This window comes from Hesperophylax consimilis, chromosome 18, assembly GCF_061612785.1.
Source record: "Hesperophylax consimilis isolate HC1 chromosome 18, BYU_Hcon_1.0, whole genome shotgun sequence".
Classification (NCBI taxonomy): domain Eukaryota; kingdom Metazoa; phylum Arthropoda; class Insecta; order Trichoptera; family Limnephilidae; genus Hesperophylax; species Hesperophylax consimilis.
Window position 1 is genome coordinate 2,457,758 of NC_142853.1, and position 11,928 is coordinate 2,469,685.

Here is an 11,928-nt window from a genome sequence, read left to right on the forward strand (position 1 = left end):
ATTTTTTTGGGGGAATTACTTTTTTAGAAATTCTCTAACAACCCCCCCCCCCCCCTCATATAATGAGTTATAAGTGAAATACTAGGGAACAGGTATTTGGACTAGGTATTTATTCATACTTGTACCAATTGTTCCGAGTATCAAGAAGAGCTAGTACGACTCACCTCTACTCCGCACATACCGAAAATAAAACCATAAATTATTATTAGAACTCGAGGAAGTTATTTGAGTTTTGAACACCATGCAAAACACACAAAACCATCACGCTTTTTCCATCCAAGTTCAACTAGAAACTAGTTCATAAATGAACCACTCACAACGAGTTGTTTTTCTTCGCTGGTGTTGCCAACTGGATTTTTAAAATAAAGCAAGATGTCCCCGATAAGAGTGGCATAGACAATCATGGAAGTAAAAAACCTTGAAGAGAGAATTACAAACGGATTTCGCTTCATAAATCCTAGGAAAGATTTCAAAATATCATAAATAAATAGCGCGGTAGAGCCTCAGGCACAAAATTAAGACCCAAACCTTGCAATTGTTCCAGTAAGATCAATGATTTTTCCAATAAAGCTTCTAAGTGCAGTTTTTTTTAGCTTTAGATGATAATTCTTAGTACGATTCCAATATTTTCAATTTCGATTAAAGATTTTTATTTTTTAGAGATACGATTACAAGATATAAGTCCTTTCGGCGCCATAAGGTATGAGAAAACAGCTTTCAAAATCCAAACCCAAGACTTAAGAATGATCGTAAGAATGGTGATTTTTTTCAAAAATGTTGCTTTATGCTAATTATGACAATGATTAAGAAAAAGACCAATAATGTTAGTGGGTCATTCCGCCGTTTCGTTCAAATCGCATGTTCTTGCAAAAAAGTCATATGAAAAATAATGTTTTTCAAGAAAGTTTTATTGGAAAATGTAGTTATTTAAAAAAGGAAAAAGTAGTATTTACCGGATTAGGCATTTGTTACTTAATAACTTTATGGTATACAAAAAACATGCTAAAATCTCATTACCTTCCCCGTGTAAATGAGGGACCGGTAAATTGATCAATAAATAAGAACATTTTACACTAGTAAAATCACTACATTCATTAATCGACCTGAATGTACAACTAATTTTGCATATTTATTGGTGTTTAATTTATTTTTAAAGTTACTGTATCATAGAAAGAATTGAGATTTTGTTTTTGTCCAGAAAAAATCGCTGTCGTCTTCCGCCAAAGCGGTAATTAAAATTGTGACCGTGTTTGTCACTGTTCGTCAGCTGTACCCCACCCCGCGCCTCCGTTACTAATCAGTGTACCGCTATATCTGGACGGGGGAGGACATGCGTCGCTGAATAAAGAAATATCTGCGATCTCCGTGCTCGAAAACGACTTTGTCACCGACCAGGCATCATTACCTTCCAGCATTTTTTAAAGTAAGTACATGTTTTAAAAATTCGAATCGTGAACCTATAAACTATAATTAGTCGGACTATTTTTTATTGAAACATAAAGATTTGTAATGTCATTATTAAACGAGTTATTAAGGAAAGATTGTCAAAACCTCATTACCCTCCGTCTCATTACCTTCCGTATCGTAAAATTTTTTGCCGGATGGTAATTTAGAGGTGTGGAGGGTAATGATAAATTTGTAAGGGTTATTTTTACGTGCATCTGGGACCATGTTTGGGGGTTCATAAAAGTTAATATTATCAATAAAAGCAGTTTCTTGCGTTCTAGCGTCGGACAATTTCAGTTTTGGTGAAATACATATTTTAATTATTATTTAATTATTTTGGTGAAATACATATTTATTGATTTTAGCGAGAACTATTGGTTGAAATACCATGAAGAAATTCAGTCCTTTCATTTTGGTGGCAGCCGAGGACAAGTCTCTCTTCATACAGGAGTACTTTACTATGTAGACAGCCAGATGGGTCTTCCTTCAACCAAATCATTTTGCACGATGAGTCGGTGCCTCAATCATGATGCTTCAGCTATATGGGCACATCTAGTACCTGTTCTGAATATGGCGCAGGATTTGGTTCCATCACTTGCAACGATTCACTTCTTATCTGATTCGCCATCTAGTCAATATAGGAACCGCTACATTTTCTATATGATAACGAAGTTAATAGATCAAGTTCCTAATATCGAGAGGGTCACATGGAACTACCAAGAGGCGGGACATGGTAAGGGGGCCCCAGATGGCATCGGAGCGGTTGTGAAGAGATCTGCAGACAACTACGTGAAATTTGGCGGAGACATCGGTTCCTTTGAAGAGTTTGCTGAAGTTGTCCGTCAAAATGTTCAAAACGTCGAATTGACTGTCATTGCAGAAGACGAAATATATCGGAATAAATTTCCAGAAAAACTTCCCGGATTTAAAGGAACAATCAAAGTACATCAGGTGATTTGGTCTTCGTCGTTGCCATACAGTGTTGTTTTAAGAAGCCTCAGTTGTTTCAGTTGCCAACACAGCAATCTGTTATGTAAGCACAGCAAACATCTGGGAGTACTGAATGTAGAAAATGACGAAGCCTGTATAGATGTCACAGTTGACATGAATATTGAAAACTTAAGCCTACAAATTGACTCGCCTACTATTTTCAATAATATTGATGACAATATGCTATTGAGCGAATTCGACGGCTCCATGTTTTTGGATGATACTATTGCTTCAACGCCAGAGCCTGCTAAAACTATAGAAAAGAAATGTAAAGTGAAAATACTCTCAAACGTCCCGTTCGACTATCAGCATTATATCCTTTATAAAAATAGTACGCAAGAATTCAATCCTTTCGATCAATGTGAGTTCGAGAAGTTCATCCGATCCCTAAGAGTAGAATATCCTGATTTCGATGAATCAAAACAGCAGTCCCCCAAAACTGTGGAACTCCCACACATGGACATTGACGAGGAAACCAACAAAGAGGATAAGGAGGCGCCATTCAAATACTACTTAGATGACTGGATAATGGTTCAATATAAAATAACTAACACGACACATCATTTCATTGGGAAAATTATTGGAAAACATGAGTACACACTAGAGTACAAAGTAATTTTTTTGAAAAAAGCTCAAGGGAATTCCAAAAAATTTGTCTGGCCAACAATTAGTGACGACGATTTCATTTTGGAATCACAAATTCTTCAGCGCTTGCAAGATCCAGATGAGAATGAAAGAGGACAATTCACTTTCAAAAATTTGCCGAACTTTGATTTGAAATAGTTTTCCAGCAAAAACTTTCACAAGAATGATCTCAAGTTCCTTAAATATTATGTTCCTATTTAGATGTAAGACCTTTATCTTGAACTTATTAGTTACATATGTTGTGTTTGTTTTAAGTATCTCTGATTTTATTTTAAACTGCATTTCAATTGACTTCTGATTTTTTCTTATTTTTAATTATTATTTTTATTATTTCTATTTTTCAAATATTACAATGTTTGCTTAGGAATGTGAAAATTTTGTATTTCTTGTGTACAAACCTACTTATAAAACGTAATTATAAAGAATTTGACTATTCCTTATAATTTCTGGGTAAGTAGTATAATAGGAAAATTTTAGTTGTGTTGGGTTTGATGTTCCAGCTGCCTTTTCTTAATTTGTATTTTGATATTTTTTTCCATTATTTTTTAACAATTCATACAGATATTGCAATAGCATAAGTAAGCAGAACTGATTACGTATGAAAAAATGTATTTCTTGTCTCCAATGTTCAAAAGTCTGAATAAAGCATTTAGTTTTTCACTATAATAGGTTTTTCTTCTTTTTCCTAATCCGCTCACCACGTCAAATGATACTTAGCATGATTTGAAATCTATTTTATTATTCAATTTCTATTCAAATTTCATTATTCACAGACATTTTAAGAACCTTAAACATGTTCACTACCATCTATTAATATTTCATTACCAAACTTCATTTCCATCCAAATTTTTAAATTACCATCCAACAGTTTTTCATTACCATCCGCACCTTCATTACCTTCCATCAATTTTCTTCGAATCCAAGTGTCGCACAAAGGTGCCCTTTTCACTTTTATACATCTGATAGGTACGGGAACCCATTTCTATAAAAATATATAGTAAAAAGGCAAAAAAAAAAAAATCCGCGGAAACAGGCAAATTTGAACGAAACGGCGGAATGACCCTAGTACGATTCAAAATATGTTCCTTTTGGTGCTATAGAGTCCGTGAAAACAGCTTTCAAAGTCCGGCTCCAAGTTTTGCATTTGTGCCCATTAGAATATATTTAATACAAAACTTGTAATTATTGTAGTAAAGAATTCGCTCATGTCCATAATTTTAAGTACCATTCCAATCTTTTAGTCCGTTCGGTGCCATAGAGTCTGAGAATGCAGTTATCAAAATTCAACCCCATGCAACCCCGTCTTGAATAAGGCCCGTAAAAATTATGATTTGTCCAAAAATTGTATTTTATGCTGATTGGATTGGATATATTGGATTTCGCTTGAGACCATAATTCAAAGTATGAATCCAAAATTTTAGTCCGTTTGGTGCGATAGAGTCCGAGAAATCAACTATATCGAACCCAAGTCTTGCAATAAGGCCCGTAAAAATGATGATTTTTCCTAAAATGGTAGTTGATTGAGTTTTTCTAATGGATTTCAGTTCAGACCATAATTCTCAGTAGGATTGCATACTTTGAGTCCGTTCGGTGCCATTGAGACTGAGAAATTAGTGGCCATTTTAAATACTTGGTTTCGGAATTTCAAAGCCAATTTCTCAGACTCTATGGCACCGAACGAACAATAATTTTGGAATCCTATTAAGAATTATGGTCTGAATTGAAATCCATTAAAAAATCTACATTAACGCACATTTAAAGAAAAATCAACATTTTTACGGGCCATTTTTGATGCTTGGGTTCGGATTTTCAAAGCAAATTTTTCAGACTCCATTGCACCGAAAAGACTTAAATTTTAGAATCCTTCTAAGAATTATGGTCTGAATTGAAATCCATTGTAAAATTTCAATTAATAAATAATATCAATAACTAACATTTTAGGAAAAATCAGTATTATTATTTGCCTTATTGCAAGACTTGGGTTCGGATTTAAGAAACCTATTTCTCAGACTCTGTGCCACCGAACGGACTCAAAGTATGCAATCCTACTTAGAATTATGGTTTGAATTGAAGTCCATAAGAAAATCTCCAAAAAAATCAAATTTAAAGAAAATTCAACATTTTTAGTGGCTATGTTAAGGACTTGGTTTCGGAATTTCAAAGCCAATTTCCCAGACTCTATGGCACCAAACGGACATTAATTTTGGAATCCTACTAAGAATTATAGTCTGAATTGAAATCCATTAAAAAATCTACATTAACGCACATTTAAAGATAAATCAACATTTTTATGGGCCATTTTTGATACTTGGGTTCGGATTTTCAAAGCAAATTTCTCAGTCACTATGGAACCGAACATACTTTAATTTTGGAATCCTACTAAGAATTATGGTCTGAATTGAATTCCATTAGAAAATCACCATAAACTCACATTTTAAGAAAAATTAACATTTTTAGTGGCCATTTTTTGAACTTGGGTTCGGATTTTCAAAGCAAATTTTTCAGACTCTGTTGCACCGAAAAGACTTTAAATATAGAGTCCTTCTAAGAATAATGGTCTGAATTGAAATCCATTATAAAAATTCAATAAACTACCATTTTAGGAAAAATCGTAATTCTTATGGGCCTTATTTTGTACGCAAGACTTGGGTTTGGATTTGAGAAACCTATTTCTCAGACTCTATGGAGCCGAACGGACTCAAACTATGCGATCCTACTTATAATTATGGTCTGAATTAAAATCCATTAGAAAATCTCCATAAGCTCACATTTCAAGAAATATCAACATTTTTACGTACCATTTTTGTGACTTGGGTTCGGATTTTCAAAGCCAATTATTCACACTCAATGGCACCGAACGGACGTTAATTTTGGACTCCTTCTTAAAATTATGGTCTGGATTGAAATCCAATAGAAAATCTCCATAAACTCACATTTTAAGAAAAATCAACATTTTTAGTGGCCAATTTTTGAATTTGGGTTCGGATTTTCAAAGCAAATTTTTCAGACTCCATTGCACCGAAAAGACTTTAATTTTAGAATCCTTCTAAGAATTATGGTCTGAATTGAAATCCATTGTAAAATTTCAATTAATAAATAATATCAATAACTACCATTTTAGGAAAAATCAGTATTATTATGGGCCTTATTGCAAGACTTGGGTTGGGATTTAAGAAACCTATTTCTCAGACTCTGTGCCACCGAACGGACTCAAAGTATGCAATCCTACTTAGAATTATGGTTTGAATTGAAATCCATACGAAAATCTCAAAAAAAATCAGATTTAAAGAAAATTCAACATTTTTAGTGGCTTTGTTAAAGACTTGGTTTCGGAATTTCAAAGCCAATTTCCCAGACTCTATGGCACCAAACGGACATTAATTTTGGAATCCTACTAAGAATTATAGTCTGAATTGAAATCCATTAAAAAATCTACATTAACGCACATTTAAAGATAAATAAACATTTTTATGGGCCATTTTTGATACTTGGGTTCGGATTTTCAAAGCAAATTTCTCAGTCACTATGAAACCGAACATACTTAAATTTTGGAATCCTACTAAGAATTATGGTCTGAATTGAATTCCATTAGAAAATCACCATAAACTCACATTTTAAGAAAAATTAACATTTTTAGTGGCCATTTTTTGAACTTGGGTTCGGATTTTAAAAGCAAATTTTTCAGACTCTGTTGCACCGAAAAGACTTTAAATATAGAATCCTTCTAAGAATAATTGGTCTGAATTGAAATCCATTAGAAAATCTCCATAAGCTCACATTTCAAGTAATATCAACATTTTTACGTACCACTTGGGTTCGGATTTTCAAAGCCAATTTTTCACACTCAATGGCACCGAACGGACGTTAATTTTGGACTCCTTCTTAAAATTATGGTCTGGATTGAAATCCAATAGAAAATCTCCATAAACTCACATTTTAAGAAAAATCAAAATTTTTAGGTATCATTCTTAAGACTTGGGTTCGGATTTTCAAAGCCATTTTTTCACACTCTAATGCACCAAACGGACGGTTTTTTTGGAATCCTGCTAAGAATTATGGTCAGAATTGACATCCACTAGAAAAACGCCATCAACTCACATTTTACGAAAAATCAACATTTTTACGGGCCATATTTTAGACTTGGGTTCGGATTTTCAAAACAAATATCTCAGACTCTATAGCACCGAACAGACTTAAATTAAATAATGCTTCTAAGAATTTTGGTCTGAATTGAAATCTATCATAAAATTTCAATTAATAAATAATATCGATAACTACCATGTTAGGAAAAATCAGTATTATTATGGGCCTTATTGCAAGACTTGGGTACGAATTTAAGAAACCTATTTCTCAGTCTCTATGGCACCGAACGGACTCAAAGTATGCAATCCTACTGAGAATTATGGTCTGAATTGAAATCCATTAAAAAATCCCCAGAAAATAAAATTTAAAGATTATTCAAAATTTTAGTGGCCATTTTAAATACTTGGTTTCGGAATTTCAAAGCCAATTTCTCAGACTCTATGGCACCGAACGGACAAAAATTTTGGAATCCTACAGAAAATTATGGTCTTAATTGAAATCCATTAGAAAATCTCCATAAACTCACATTTTAAGAAAAATCAACATATTAACGGGCCATTTTTAAGACTTGGGTTAGCATTTTCAAACCAAATTTCTCAGACTCTATGGCACCGAACATACTTTAATTTTGGAATCCTACTAAGAATTATAGTCTGAATTGAAATCCATTAAAAAATCTACATTAACGCACATTTAAAGATAAATCAACATTTTTATGGGCCATTTTTGATACTTGGGTTCGGATTTTCAAAGCAAATTTCTCAGACACTATGGCACCGAACATACTTTAATTTTGGAATCCTACTAAGAATTATGGTCTGAATTGAATTCCATTAGAAAATCTCCATAAACTCACATTTTAAGAAAAATAAACATTTTTAGTGGCCATTTTTTGAACTTGGGTTCGGATTTTCAAAGCAAATTTTTCAGACTCTATTGCACCGAACATACTTTAATTTTGGAATCCTACTAAGAATTATAGTCTGAATTGAAATCCATTAAAAAATCTCCATAAACTCACATTTTAAGAAAATTCAAAATTTTAGTGGCCATTTTAAATACTTGGTTTCGGAATTTCAAAGCCAATTTCTCAGACTCTAAGGCACCGAACGGACATTTATTTTGGAATTTTACAGAGAATTATGGTCTGAATTAAAATCCACTTAAAAGTCGCCAAAAACTCACATTTTATGAAAAATCAACATTTTTACCTACCATTTTTATGACTTGGGTTCGGATTTTCAGAGAAATTTTCACACTCTGCACCGATCGGACGTTCATTTTGGAATCCTACTAAGAATTTTGATCTGAATTGAAATCCATTAAAAAATCTACACTAACGGACATTTAAAGAAAAATCAACATTTTTACGGGCCATTTTTGATACTTGGGTTCGGATTTTCAAAGCGAATTTCTAAGACTCTATGGCACCAAACATACTTTGATTTTGGAATCCTACTAAGAACTTTGGTTTGAATTGAATACCATTAGAAAATTTCAATAAACTAGCATTTTAGGAAAAATCGTAATTCTTATGGGCCTTATTTTGTACGCAAGACTTGGGTTCGGATTTGAGAAACCTATTTCTCAGACCCTATGGAGCCGAACGGACTCAAACTATGCAATCCTACTAATTATTATGATCTGAATTTAAATCCATCAGAAAATCTCCATAAACTCACATTTCAAGAAAAATCAACATTTTTACGAACAATTTTTATGATTTTTGTTCGGAATTTCAAAGCCTAATTTTTACACTCTATGGCACAGAACAGACGTAAATTTTGGAATCCTTCTAAGAATTATGGTCTGAATTGAAATCCATTAGAAAATCTCCATAAACTCAAATTTTAAGAAAAATCAACATTTTTATGGGCCTTATTGCAAGATTTGGGTTCGGATTTGGGAAACCTATTTCTCAGACTCTGTGGCACCGAACGGACTCATAGTATGCAATCTTACTTTGAATGATGGTCTGCATTGAAATCCATTAGAAAATCTGCATAAACTCACATTTTAAGAAAAAACAACATTTTTTACCTACCATTTTTATGACTTGGGTTCGGATTTTCAGAGAAATTTTCACTCTCTGCACCGATTGGACGTTCATTTTGGAATCCTTCTAAGAATTATGGTCTGAATTGAAATCCATTTAAAAATCTACATTAACTCACATTTGAAGAAAAATCAACATTTTAACGGGCCATTTTTGATACTTGGGTTCGGATTTTCAAAGCAATTTTCTCAGACTCTATGGCACCGAACATACTTTTATTTCGGAATCCTACTTAGAATTATGGTCTGAATTAAAATCCATTAGAAAATCTCCATTGACTCAAATTTTAAGAAAAATCAACAGTTTTATGGGCGTTATTGCAAGACTTGGGTTCGGATTCAAGAAACCTATTTCTCAGACTCTGTGCCACCGAACGGACGCAAAGTATGATATCTAACTTAGAATTATGATTTGAATTGAAATCCATAAGAAAATCTCCATAAAATCAAATTTAATGAAAATTCAACATTTTTAGTGGCTATTTTAAAGACTTGGTTTCGGAATTTCGAAGCCAATTTCTCAGACTATATGGCACCGAAAAGACATTTATTTTGGAATCCTACTAAGAATTATGATCTGAATTGAAATCCATTAAAAATCTACATTAACGCAAATTTAAAGAAAAATCAACATTTTTAAGGGCCATTTTTGATACTTGGGTTCGGATTTTCAAAGCAAATTTTTCAGACTCTATTGCACCGAAAAGACTTAAATTTTAGAATCCTCCCAAGAATTATGCTCTGAATTGAAATCCATTATAAAATTTCAATAAACTACCATTTTAAGAAAAATCGTAATTTTTATGGGCCTTATTTTGTACGCAAGACTTTGGTTCGGATTTTAGAAATATATTTCTCAGACTCTATGAAGCCGAGCGGACTCAAACTATGCAATCCTACTAATAATTATGGTCTGAATTTAAATCCATTAGAAAATCTCCATAAACTCACATTTCAAGAAAAATCAACATTTTTACGTACCATTTTTGTGACTTGGGTTCGGATTTCAAAGCCAATTTTTCACACTCAATGGCACCGAACGGACGGTTTTTTTGGAATCGTTCTTAGAATTATGGTCTGGATTGAAATCCAATAGAAAATCTCCATAAACTCACATTTAAAAAAAAAAATCAAAATTTTTACGTACCATTCTTAAGATTGTGTTCGGATTTTCAAAGCCATTTTTTCACACTCTATGGCACCAAACGGGCGTTAATTTTGGAATCCTGCTAAGAATTACGGTCTGAATAGGAATTCACTAGAAAATTTCCATCAATCACATTTTAAGAAAAATCAACATTATTACGGGACATTTTTTAGACTTGGGTTCGGATTTTCAAAGCTCATTTCTCAGACTCTATAGCACCGAACAGACTTTAATTAAATAATCCTTCTAAGAATTTTGGTCTGAATTGAAATCTATTATAAAATTTCAATTAATAAATAATATCAATATCTGTTATCAAATTTTAAAGTACTACAAGACCTACAAAAAGATACACAATCCTTACGTGAAATAAATACTAAGAATGACTTAAGAATTTCAAGCCTGGAAACCAGGCTAGCCACCATGGAACAAAATAATCTCTGCGACTGTGTGGAAATGGCGGGTGTTGAATTGCGGCCGGGAGAACAACTAGCTGAAGCCGTTCTTCGGGTAGCCAATTCCCTTGGTATGCCATTGTTGCAGCAGGATCTACGCCTTGTGACCAGGAAACCAGGACCGCAGAACTAACGCCCCCGATAAACTGCAAGTAAATTTTTACAACCAGAAAACGAGAGATATGGTCTTATCTTTCAAAAATACAGCCAAAATACTTAACCCAAAATCACCTATTTATCTTAGTGAGGTGCTTACGCCTTATTATAAGGAATTGCTGTGGAAAGCTAAACAAAAGGCTAAAGAAACAAAATTCGAATTTGTGTGGTTTAAAGCCAATAAATTACTTGTTCGTAAGGGTTAGGGGAAAAAATCATTCAAATCAAACATGAAAGTGACATTAAAAAAATGGTATTGTAGATTTTTATTTCTAGAGAAAAACCCTTATTGTAATGGATATTATTAAAAATGGACTGTATTACCAAATGTACTACAAACACACTCATCCTCTCTTCAAATCTTACAGCAAAATATTAGATAAATTTCCAAGAATTTTGACGAATTCTTGCTACAACTTGAAAATATTGGAACCTCTTTTCATATAATTATTCTTTCTGAATGCTGGATACCAAAAAATTATGCTCCTAAAATTTTGAAAGGGTATGATCACTACAGCACTTCAATACATACTAAACAAAATGATGGAGTTGTTGTCTATACCAGAACTGACCTGATTGGTTTATCTTTCAAGGAAATCCAAGTCAGCGGTGCAAACTGTTTGCAAATAACTCTCAATAATGACACATGTATCTTAGCAATATACCGTTCTCCATCCTCTTATAATATTTCACCATTCCTAAAATCAATTAATAACTGTTTAACTGAATTATGTAATATTAAAAATTGTATTATTGCTGGTGACCTCAACATAAATATTCTGCCCACAAACGAACATTCTCAGTGCCAAGAATACTTAAATACGCTCACATACCATGGATTCCAAAGCACCATAAACACTCCCACACGTGCTTCATTAGACTCCATTTCATGCATTGACCACATCATGGTCAAATCCAACTGCCCAGTTATATCTATTGTATATTAATCTA